Source organism: Corvus moneduloides, chromosome 8 (genome assembly GCF_009650955.1).
Source record: "Corvus moneduloides isolate bCorMon1 chromosome 8, bCorMon1.pri, whole genome shotgun sequence".
Taxonomy (NCBI): domain Eukaryota; kingdom Metazoa; phylum Chordata; class Aves; order Passeriformes; family Corvidae; genus Corvus; species Corvus moneduloides.
In genome coordinates, this window is record NC_045483.1 from 32,429,109 (window position 1) to 32,441,151 (window position 12,043).

Below are 12,043 nucleotides of genomic sequence, written 5' to 3' on the forward strand. Positions count from 1 at the left end.
AGGGCCCGGCCGCCGCTGCCGCGCAGGCGCCGGCTCGGCGGGCGGGACCGCAGCGCCCGCTCCACCGCCCGCCTCCCGCCGGCCCGGTCTCGTGGTCAGGGGCGGGGATGCGGTGCGGTGCCGTCACCCGGGCTCGGCGGAGCTCCGAAAGGGACGTTGGTATGGGAGTCACCGCGTGGTTCGGTTCCCGCCGTTGGGAGGAGCGAGGAGTTGATAGCAAAAATGAGTCGTAGGAGAGGCCCAAGAAGTGAGGAGCGCCGGAGTGATGTTTTCGTACTCGTGGTGTGCTCGGGGAAGCGCAGGGTTGGGCACGGAGCTCGGGTGTTCCCTCCGGTGGTGACTGCAGCTGTACGCGTTCTTGGCATGGGAACACATGTGAGCGCAAAATACAGAGCCGTCGTTGTGTTACATCACGGTTTTTAAACTGAGAATAAAAAAACGTGTGTCCTGGGGCAAATAGGTCCCTGAGAAGAGGTCTTATGGCGTGTTTCGCCTGCCTTGCAGAGTTCTTCAGACACTTGGGCGCGTGTTGCTGTTCCTCACCCAGATCTACGGAGATCTGCAGAAGCCACTGCTTGATCTCTGAGGGCACGAAAAGAATGAGATCAGTGAGTGGGAAGGAACTGGATCCGCCAGGGAGAAGCAGGAACAAACTGTTCTTCATACTCCAATTACGCGTCATTAACTTGTGAGAGCACGGAGTCGTTCCCCGCGGGTGATCGCTGGTGCTGCTGCAGCGGGAGGCAGCGGTGTGAACTCCAGCCCTCCATGGCCTTCCTGCTCCAGGGAACGGCGTGGCTCTGGGGCTTTGCTCTGTCCCTCCCGCACAAAGGAATGCAGTTTTCTGAATCCTCTGGTCTGGCTACAAGCTTTTCTCCGTGTCAGAGCATACCCAAGGTGGGCATGGCAAAACGCTTTTTTTTCACTGAACACGTGTCTCTAGTGGAACCACTAAAAGAAAAGTTTACATGCCAGACGCATTTTTTAACTTTTTTTTTTTCCCCTGGTATTTCGCTTGGTACTGGGAGGAAAATCCACTGGAATTTATGTAATTGGACCCGGTTGGGAATCCAAATGAGATTTCCTTATTTAGCAGCCTCTTTATAGTAGGATCCACCTTTATGTAGGTCAGGAAGTGAAAAAAGGCCAGGACCAGGCATACTTCACAGCAAGTGATTTTGCAAACTGTGGGTAAGGAAAGTTCTGTGTTTGGTGTCCTTTTGCCCTTTGTTAAATGGAAATCATTTAACAACATCCCAACAGATGGGATGTCTTGGTCCAGCCATTAAACACTCCTTTGTATATGTAAATAGGTACAATCCTACAGGGCTTCTCAGGATTTGTGGTTGTAGATTTATCAGTAAAGATTCAAACCAGAAATACTAAATTCATACCTAGAGAAAATGAGATTGCTGCGTAGCTGACACAAGCTAAATGATGCAGCACTTTTCAGGGTAGCAAATACCCAGTTTTGCTATTTAAAGGAGAAATGTGAGTGATTTGCCTTTTGCCATTCTGCATCTAAGACTGGAAGGTTAGCAGGAGCTGTGGCACAGAGCAAATGGAGGAAAACATTTCAGTTATCTTCTTAACTTTCTTTTCCTTTTATTTGTGAGCTCAAAGGAGTAGTAACTAAATAACTATACTGTGAAGTGGATTTTAAATATTGGCATTCATTGTGCAATGTGTCCTCTGACCAGCATGTGGGGATATGCCCATGTACTTGAAGAGAATATTATATGCCCACTGCAATTTTAGACAAGGAAAAGTCACTTGGTATAACTGCCTTAACACATGAAATAAAAAATATATAAAGATGAAACAACATACAGTGCTGCCCAAATCTCAACTTCCCTCCATAACAGACGCAGCTATTTTATTTAAAAGAATTATTCTAATCTTAAATTGTAATACTGTAAATTGAATAATTCAAATGTGTCTTCAAAGAAAGTGCAAGCCATATTTTTATTCTACTTATCACCTATCTTAGCAAATTTTCTTTTCTCTGCCAGAGAAACCATATTGTACCTGTCTTAGTACCTAAGGGGATCCCCCCTTCCTGGGGCTAAAGACCCACAGGCAGTGGGGGAAAGGGAGTACATGCTCTGGTGCCACAGCACTGCTTGGGCTCCGTGCCACTCGGCACAACCCATGCTGCACCCACTGCCACTAAACCTGCCACAGTGGGGTTCTGGAGCTGCAGTGCTCAAGAGAACTGGGGGTTGCTTGCACCCCAAGGTTCCCAATGTCCATTCTAGCACTTGCAAAAAACCCTCAGAGATACAAAATCCAGTGAAAACAAGAAATGTAAATCTGTTTAACTTCGGGGGTGGAATTTATTTCCTTGTAAGTGCCTTAGCACTGAGGGTTTCCTATTACCATTGCACAGTCTTCTTACTGATGGTCACAACAAGAAGGAAACTATTTTCAGTTCCCCTGCCATTATTAAAATAGCAATGCTTGGCTACTGCCTGGTGATAGCTGTCAGCATAATTGTGGTTTTTAAATTGTACCCCAGTTAATCCCCCACTGAGATAATACAAAAATGGGGAAATAATCATATATAGGGTTAACTAATATGTACTTTATGCTTAATTACTAGAAAACATCTTTCAGTTAATATACATGTTTTCGAAGGCTACAGTGTTATGGCACAAAACTTTCTGTATAGTTAATAACAGAGATGGACTCTGCTCTCTGCCTCCATTTTCTTCTGGCAACAGCCAGGACATACTTTATAAACTTTAATTCTACATTTCAAACCCCTTTGCTTTATACTTTGATGTGTCACAGACTATAGAAAATAGAAATGGGTGTCCAGAACAGCTGATAACATGAAATTAGAGATGTCAGCATTTTGCTGTGAGAAATTGCCAACCTTTGTGTGAAGCCTTTGTGTAGAATATTCTTGATTAAGACAAAGAAAAGGCTTTAGAATGCAAATAGCCTTACAAACAAGGGATGGTCAGACCCTTTTATGCCGTTTCTGTTTTACAATTCATCCTTAGATTCTTCACAGTATCCATGTAGACAACTCACACATACACAGAGTATGTGTTTTATATGCTCTGCCACTTTATAGCTGAGCATGTTGTAGTTCTCTGCCTGCCCACCCTGCTCACAAACAATTCTGGTTAGCTCAAATGCAAGTGTGCTTACCAATTATTACAACCAATTATTTATTAACTGATGGCAACATGCTGAAACAACTTGAACAGTTTTTGACCTGATTGTGAACATAAATCACTATAGAAATACTAAACTGATAACATTGCAAGTTCTGTGGTTAACTCGAGGCATCTGATAAAGGGGGCTGGGTAAGGGAAAACTGGGGAGACATACCTTCAAATTAAGATAAGCAAAACCAAAAACCTGCAACCTCCCACTCCCCTCATCCTCTCAGGCAACAGACTATAGCTGAAATAGCCAAAGGAATGCTATTCATAGGATGATGAATGCAAAAAAAATGAAAAAGCAGTGAAGGACAAGGATGAACCCTGGACACGGAGTCTATAATGAAGCAAACAAGCTGACCTTTGTGTTAGGGATGAAGCTCTTGCACTCACAAACCCTTGCGTGGATCCAGTGTCCCCAAGCCCACACAAGCTGGCACTGAGTGACTCCCCTGTGCCCTGGCATTATGGCAGAAGCCACACAAGTGCCCAGGCAACTTGCAGGTTGGGGCTGAAGATGCTGAACATTTTTGAGCATCCTACACAGAGGGTTGGGAGTGCAGCCCCTTCCCACATGTGGCACATTTTCTTCCTATTGAAGGGATGTTTCACACTATTACATGAATTTTTCTGTTCTAAATAGATCAGCAGGCCAGGTGCTAACTGAGCACCAGGAAATTCCCATGTAATCTTTTGGGTTTTTTGGTTTAAGAGCTGGATGCTGAGACACCAGTTCTCATGTCATTAAACTGGGCTTTTGGTCAGGCCAAAACTGACCTTTGATTTTTAAGATGTGATCCTACAGGAATACAATATCAATAATTGAGCAGGTTGTGCCCTGCAGAGACCAATTTGGTAACACACTGAACCTCAGCTTATAAAATAGCTCCAAGGGGTGCCACATGCTGCTGATTCTGACATGACACTGTGTCTTTGCATGGCAGCATGATGAAGCACCCTAAAATTAGCCTTCTTACTATTTCGTAAAGAGCAGGCAGAAAGGTAGCAGCCTGCACTCAGGAGAACAAAGAGGCACAGGAGAGGACCAGAATTGAGGCTCACACACAGCCTGGTCACAACACTTCATGGTGAGCACTCTTGGCTTCTTTGCAAATTTCCATGTTGGATTGTTTAGTGTAATTTCTTATCCCAAGCACAGGGTGACCTGATTGTGAAGAAAGAAAGGTGCTCGTGTAAACAGAGGTGGACAGGAGGGACCTGTTCTCTCAGGGGGCTTGGGATTCAGCAGAAGGGAAAACTAACTGTGAAAATTACATGGATGGTCTCTTTTCTTAGGGGTGTGGTGGGAGCTGGCATTTAATTCACAGAACTAGGTTTGTTGTTACTGGAATAGAACTGGGAATGGAAGAAAAAAATGGGCTGATATGAAAATCAGAAACAACATGATAAAGTTCCTTTCTATTAAGCCAGACTGATTTTTTCCTGATACTCAGTTCTATCTCTACCCCACTTATTGGGTGATAAAGTCCTTGGCTTTACAAGGAGTAAGATTTGAGAGCAAAAAACCAAATCCAACTTCCAGGCAGTAGGAAGACAGGCATGGATGTGTTTACGTATCAGAACAGAAATAGTGAAGGAAAAGATCCTAGACCAGAGTAACGCTTGCAGATGAGGAGAAAAGAGAAACTGTGAGGAAACATTTGAATATCAGAGGGCACAAGAGGCATGCCATGAAAGGGATGTGAGCACTCATTGCTAGGAGGGAAGGAGGCACAGCACACCTCTCTAGGAAGCAGAGGACCCCGCCATCAGCTGGGTGTGACAGCCTGTGGCCCTGTGCCTAAACAATTGTCAGTACATGCTGTTTTCTCTGTTCCTGGGGTAGCACTCTGAGAAGAATAGCTGGGAAGAAAGTAACACTGAGGCATAAACCATGACTGGTACATTCAAACTACATAGAGCTGTTTCTGCTATTAGTTATCACTCAGAAATATGGGACTATTTTGCAACACAGATATTTTTGTTCAGTAAAGATGATTGGACAGTATTCTGCAGCTCTTCTGATTTAATTTGGGACAACATTCATGATTTCACATGTATTACTGAAGCCCAGAGAGGCATGATTCTATAAGATCTCTTCTGTGCTGTTAGCAACCAACAGATATTTGGTAGAGCATGGACTGAAGTGTGGTGTCAAAGTGGGAGTGAATCTATGACATTTGTATCAACTACAGTACAGGACATCTGTGTTCATAAAGGGGATTAAATATTTACAGTGGTCAAAGAGTCTTGGACAGATGGAAAATTAAATTTCTCTTGCACAGAATTTGTATGTGAGCAGTCAGAGCTTGGAGTCCTTAAAGGGCTGTAACTCTTAATTTCCTGTAAGTCTCAACCTTGGCACTAGAAAAACTAAAAAAAAAAAATTTGGAGACAGAAGGTAAGTGACCTGTATGAGCTGAGCAATCAAATCTTCATAACTGTATGAAAAATAGAATCACTGCTGCTATCAACACGATTCCTATATAGAGAAACCCAGTGACTCCTTATGTTCCCAGAGGTCTCCTAAGTCAGTATTTATTTAGGAAAGAAAAATTGCCACAGATTTGTAATGTTTTGTTTCTGTTTACTGACACTGGAGTGGTGCAAAGCGCTGCCAATTTTGTTGTTGACTTTTTAGTATGAGTGATTTGGATGCTCCTATTTCACTGCAGAAGACTTTGGGTCAGTGTTTTTGGGATAATGTTTCTTTGTTTATTTGGTCTACCAGTGTAGAACAAACTGCTTCCATTTAAAAGTTCAAGCTTGAAAGGGGAAGCCAAAGCAACTGTATATCTTTTGGAAGCAGAAACAGTAGAGCAGCCACTTGTGCCAAGCCTCCATTGCATTTAGCTGTGTTTTTTTCTTGGATAGGAAGGAGGTAGCAGTGATTCATCACCTATGTCTGCCTGATGAAGGCTTTCTTGTCGTTAATGTCAGCAAGTCACTAGGACACCACTAAATACGATCACTGGTCCCAGTTAGAAATGATAATTTCAGGAGTACTGGATACTCCCCACTTTACACATACATATTTGCTTTCCTAGAAGAATAATACAGAGTTATTTTCAGCTTCTGGGCAAGGTTCTAGAGTAGCAAAATTACTCCTAAACATACACAGACCTTCAGAGAATTTCACATAGAATTTCAGAGTAGTCCTAGAGCTTGGGACCCCGAAGATTTAAGTGAGATTGTTCCTGAGACTGTCTCAGGAAAAGACATTTCAAGAGTATCCAACTGACACAGCAGCTTCTGTTCACTGCATGACCCAGTGGAGACATCCAAAGCCAGACAGATTACAGGAGAGTCAGCTTGGAACACCAATTTCAGCAGAAAACAGTTACACACAATATTTTAGCCAGTAGACTTGTCAAAAAATATTGTGCCCAAATGTGATATAACTTCTGCAAATACAAACAATTCAATACAAACACTATTAGGTGCTTATAGCTTGTAGCAAACTCAGCCAGGCAAACTGGCTCTTTAACGGACGGTATCAATATTACCAATTAAATTCCTTTGAGTATAATTTTTTTTTTTTTTTAATGAAGGAAAGGAATGCTTATTTGTCTCATGAACAAGTTGCTTTGTAGTAAGCAGCATTAGGATTAAAAATCACTTTTCTGAGAGGCAAATTATGTGATCTTTATAATTTTCCCTGACCTCTTCTTCAAGTTTGAGCCTCTAAATAGCTCATCACCATAATAAACCTGTTTGTGTTGTCTTCTGTGTTTATAATAACCATAAGTATCAAAATAGTCTGTTCATAACTATAATAATCCCTACTCACTTTCCTGCAGAATTCTAATAGGCAAGAACTCAGAAATGTTCCATTTATAGCCATTACAAACAGCTGTAATTTCCAGTGCATTGTATCAGCAATGACCCCTTAAGAATTCAGTATTTGGGATTAAAGTGTCTGCACATTTTCAAGTCAAATTTAGGAACAATGTTATCTTTTGGCAAAGTTTTAGTTTAGGATAGTTAATAGCAACACATACAGTTTTAAAATCTTCATTTTGAAACTTCCCACACCATTAGTTTTACAGCTAATTTTGACTGGATATAGAACTATTTGCCCAAGTAACAACAAAACAGATACTGTTATTATAATGATTTTCTGATGTTTTCTAAAAAGCCCACAGCAAGTTAAAAGAAATACCATTTGATAAGTAGAATTAAATGGATTTAAAAATATAATTTAAGTATATATATTTTGAAGTGAAATTTAAAAGCTCAAGAATTATCAAATAAATTTATGTTTATAGCCATATTTCAAGAAACTTACAATTTTTGTACATTAATTTTTGAGACATTAAAAATTCAAATAAGCATGCTTGACTCCACCATACTTCCTTTGGACATATACTGATCAACATAAAGAGAATAAAACTACAAGCTAGTAATATATTCCTCATCAACTATTTTCTGATGTAAAACTGTGGCTCCATCAAATCCTGCATCTCGGGATCTAGGCCAGAGAGATCTTCACATCTCTGCAAAAGATCCAAAGGTTTTCTCTTGTGCCACAGAAATAGACACTTAAGTATTTCAGGATTAGGAAGCATGCAGTATATAAAGAGTTTCTTTCCTGAGTCTTCCAAACCCAGGAAACAATCCTGTTATTCCTCCTTATTACTTCCAGTAGTACAATTGAAAGGAGCCTGTGGGAGCGCACAGAAAGTCATTGTATCTGCAAGAGACTGTTCTTAGAGTGCTCATTCTTGGGAGTCAAATTATCCATTGGTTCTTGGATTTTCAACTTTATTATTATATTGACTACAGCTGGGAAAACTCGGGAAGTTCTTCCCACTGAGTTCTTCCTCTTCATGCTCCCCAGCCACTCAAAGCCATCATTTTCCCTGCTTCCCTTTCCTCTGAGTCAAACCCTGAGATAGGTCAATTATTGCTCAGTGGAAGCCAATGGCCAATTTAAACTAGCTGAGTCTTGATGGGTTTATATCACAGCTCAAAACCCCACAACTGAGTATGTCAAGTATGAAACCCCACGTTTCTATTCCTTGCATTTCACGTGAACTCTATCCAGCACTGCACGAGAGCAGCACTTCTGGTTCCCCTTCCAGCTCCAGCCCCCACTTACACTTCTCTGTAACACCTTTCAATCCTGTTCAGCAGCAAAATGCACGATAAATCCACTCCACACAGCAGGAATAGTTTTCATACCCACAGGTTATAAACATTGAGGTTGAGACTTTCTGAACTATGTGCTTTCAAAATGTGTATTGTCATTTTCAAAAAATGGTGAGTTAAGATTTAGGTGACTGCCTCTAGCCATTCTAACATCAAACTCTTGGCCAATGTGAAGGTATGTAAACACTTCAAATGGGAATACACAAGTGGATCTGCACAGGGAAATCCTTAAATTTTCAACAAAAAATTAATAAAATTTAAACCATATATTTTTAACTATTTAATGAAAACATAGTCTTGTTCTTCATATCCTGTCTTTGACTTTCCAAACTAGTAAATATTTCTTCACAAAATAGATGTTTTGATTTACCATGTTGTCCTCATTTAACATTAAGAGCATTACATCTAAAATTTAGTTCAAATGTTGAATTTCCACAGCCCCACATCAACAATAAAGCGTGCCAAAAAGGTTTTGTTGTGCTTTAAAAGGCCTCTGCTAATCAGATTACATGAAAAACACTTACCATATTTGCATTTTCTTTCTAAGTATCACAGTTTGAAGTCTTCCAATATTCTTCCTTTTCTAAAGCAAAAAAAAGTGAGACATTTAAAAAAGGATTTTCAAAGGCACCCTAGCCAGAAAGAGAATTCCTTTTTATAACTGGTGGCATAGCACAAGGCATTAATATATGTCACTGATGTATCAGTTGATCTAAACTTGGCATGTAATATGCATGGTTTATCAGATCACAATGTATTTTAAATTCTGTGAGAGATCTTTTGACTCCTTCCACTGAGTAAATAATGTTTTGACTGGTACAAAATTAGATAGTTCTGGAGACTGACAACTGAAAAAGCAGAACCGCTGGCCCGGGAAAGTATTCATTGATATTTCTGATTACAAGGTGATTTATTTGAAATAAATTAGAGGTCCTATTTAAGTTCCTAAAAGAAAAGTCATATCCTCCTTTCTCTGTTTTACCCTCACTCTTTGTCTGTCTTACATACGTGTGAAAAAGTCACCTTTGGCATAGCTAACCATCTGCTTGTCTAGTCAGAATGGCCAGTGCTTCCCACTGTTGTTGCTCTGAGGGAATTTTCTGGGTCACGATCATGTAAGTGAGCTTACATTACCTGAATGCTATTTGTTCTTCAGCTAAACAGAATGGTTCTGGTACTGATGGTGTTTCATAAGCTGGTACTAACAATTTCCTTTAATTCTCATCTCTGTTGCTTCTGAAAGTTTGCTTGTGTTTTGACATGAAAGACCTTTTTTAAAAATTAAATCTATTAAATCAGTCAGTAGTGCTGTATCCTTAAAACCCCCTAGTGTTCTGAAGCTTCATCAGTACCTATAGATAAAATTTCGCAGTGCATCGTGTCATATACCTTTTTACAATTTATGTTATAATGCAAGTCAGTTAGTGTTACAATGCAACATTTAAAGTGGAAAGGTGACTCAGTGGCCTGAGGGAAGGCGTTCCAGAGAGATGAGGCAGCGTAAGGGAAAGAGTACCAGAATCACCGGGAGGGGCCGGTAAACCGATCTCAAGTGTGCCCAGTGAGGTGACACACTAAAGTGCTGGGAAAACAGGAACTCCAGCCACCTAATGGGAGTCAGAGTTTGGGGATGATATCCTAGCTATGTTTTCATATCAAAATGACCCTATTTTAATTCAAAGGAGGAAAATTTTCAAAGCCCTAGGACTCCTGCCAAGGGCTTTTCCCCTTGTCAGTGCAGTCAGAGCCAAGCAGGCCGCTGTGCACAGAGCACTCAGCGGCACTCTTCTGGGTACAACCTGGCAACGCCATTCCCGCACACGAGGAGCCATTCCTGCCTTTTATTTGTTGGCACAAAGACTGGCACGCTTTTCTGCTGCCCCCATGTGTCGAGATGAGAGGTTCCCTGGAGGTGTGGATATAACCTGTCTTGCCCAGCTCTGTCCCCTTCCCTCAGCTCATACTGTTGCACCACTGCAATCCACTATACACAGGCTCTCCATTCCATGGAATTTGTTTGCTTTTGTCATATTTTAGCAAACTGTTCTCAGACCATGCTCTCCTGCTACCTAAGCCATGCATTTCTATGGAATCTACCTAACCAAGCTCTTACCTCTAGCCAGTTCTTCTAGTCACCTCTCTGAACAATCATGTTGCTGTTCTCCAGACTATTTATCTGAGGTCTACCTAGCTGAGGTGATCCCATGACCGCCAGGTTCAGAGATGGGCTGACTGTCATGCCACTACTGATAAACACTAACACTCTTATCTGAATGTGCCTGGAAAGCAAGAGGTCTCAAGAAATTATTTTTTAAATGCAGACTATAAATGAATGCCCTCTCCTTATTTTCATCTACCAACAATTTAAGACATTCTAATTAGGGGTGTATCTTGTGAAGTACAATTTTGGCAACTGCATTATTGAATGTTTTATCCTATTAAACATCTGACTCGAGCAGGTATTTTGTACAGTTTTGGTTGTCTAGAACAGGTTCAAAAGCCTCTGATGCTCAAAACACCAGTCATTCATTCTGGGTTTGGGTTCTCTAAAATCTGAAGGGTCCTGATCTACACTGCCACCACCCTGAGCTGCCTCAGCCTCCTGCCACCTGCCCAGCCCTTTAGGGTTAATTTGCTGTAGGCCTCAGGGCCTCTAATACAGACCAAACAACACTGGAAAGATACTACCCCTAAGCAGAAAAAAGATACTGAAGAGACCTATATTTTATATATAGGGTACATATGTTTTTAGCTCCCAAAGAAGTCAGGAATCTTTGAGTTTATTTTCCTCATTACCATGCAACTCACATTAATCAGGTTTCCACAAATAATAGCCTCACTTTGTTTTGTTCTTTTATGTTAAAACCACTTGCAAATAGACTCTCAGTGAAATCTCCCTGATTTTTCAGGGTTTGGGAATTTCTTTGCAAGTAGCCTGGGTTAAATTCTGCTCTCTGTTCTAGATGTATGAAGCCATTTAAGTGATAAGAATAAGGAGTGAACTGTAAATCTCTGTTTGACGAATGTGTAATTGGAAATAGAGACTGTGGTTACAAAATACGCCTCCCTGGACTGACTCTTAATCCACTTTTAAAAATACAATTCACAACATGTTGTTGTGTTAATCTCAACCCCAAGTCAAAAGCATTCATGTTCCTGTCTCTGGACAACAGCAAGCCGTTAACAAAGGCAGGCACTGTAGATGTCAGATCTACTTAATATCAACTTAATATCAACCATAGAAATAGCTACCAGGAGAAAAAAATTAAACTTTTCTACAAGTAACACAAGAAGTTCAAATAATCAAAGTATAAAGTACATAATATGGCTTTCACTGTAGCAATATTCCTGTATTTCTTTTTCCTTTAGTTTTAGGTAGGCAGATTCCTCCACTCTTTGTACCAGCCACTCTGACAACATGTTCAGTTGGTATTAATTATGGCTATGAATATCCTTTATTATACGTTTTGGAGATGAATGTTCTGAAGAAAGGGAAAACAAATTGAAAGTGATGGTTCTGTAGCTTCTAGGATCTAATCCTGCTTTATCTGAAGAACAATTTAGATAAGCCATGAGAGAGAGGAGAGCAAAACCCATAAAGGAAAAGCAAAAGTACAGTGTTTGGCTTAGTGCTCTCTCTTACATGAAATCCCAGGAAAACAAGTTCATTGGTGTGTCAGCTCCAGCGAGATGTTGCACACCTGTACCAGCATCAGGCT

The 12,043-nt window shown here is 40.8% G+C and overlaps 1 protein-coding gene across 1 annotated transcript in view; it reads left to right on the top strand.

Annotated features, from left to right (window-relative positions):
* Window positions 1-2,788: 2,788 nt before the first annotated feature.
* MYPN (myopalladin) overlaps window positions 2,789-12,043 on the top strand; it is a 73,559-nt gene continuing 64,304 nt past the window's right edge. Inside the window, exon 1 of the mRNA XM_032116474.1 lies at window positions 2,789-4,261. The gene's annotated coding sequence lies outside the window, so the exon portion shown is untranslated. The remainder of the gene's footprint in view (window positions 4,262-12,043) is intronic.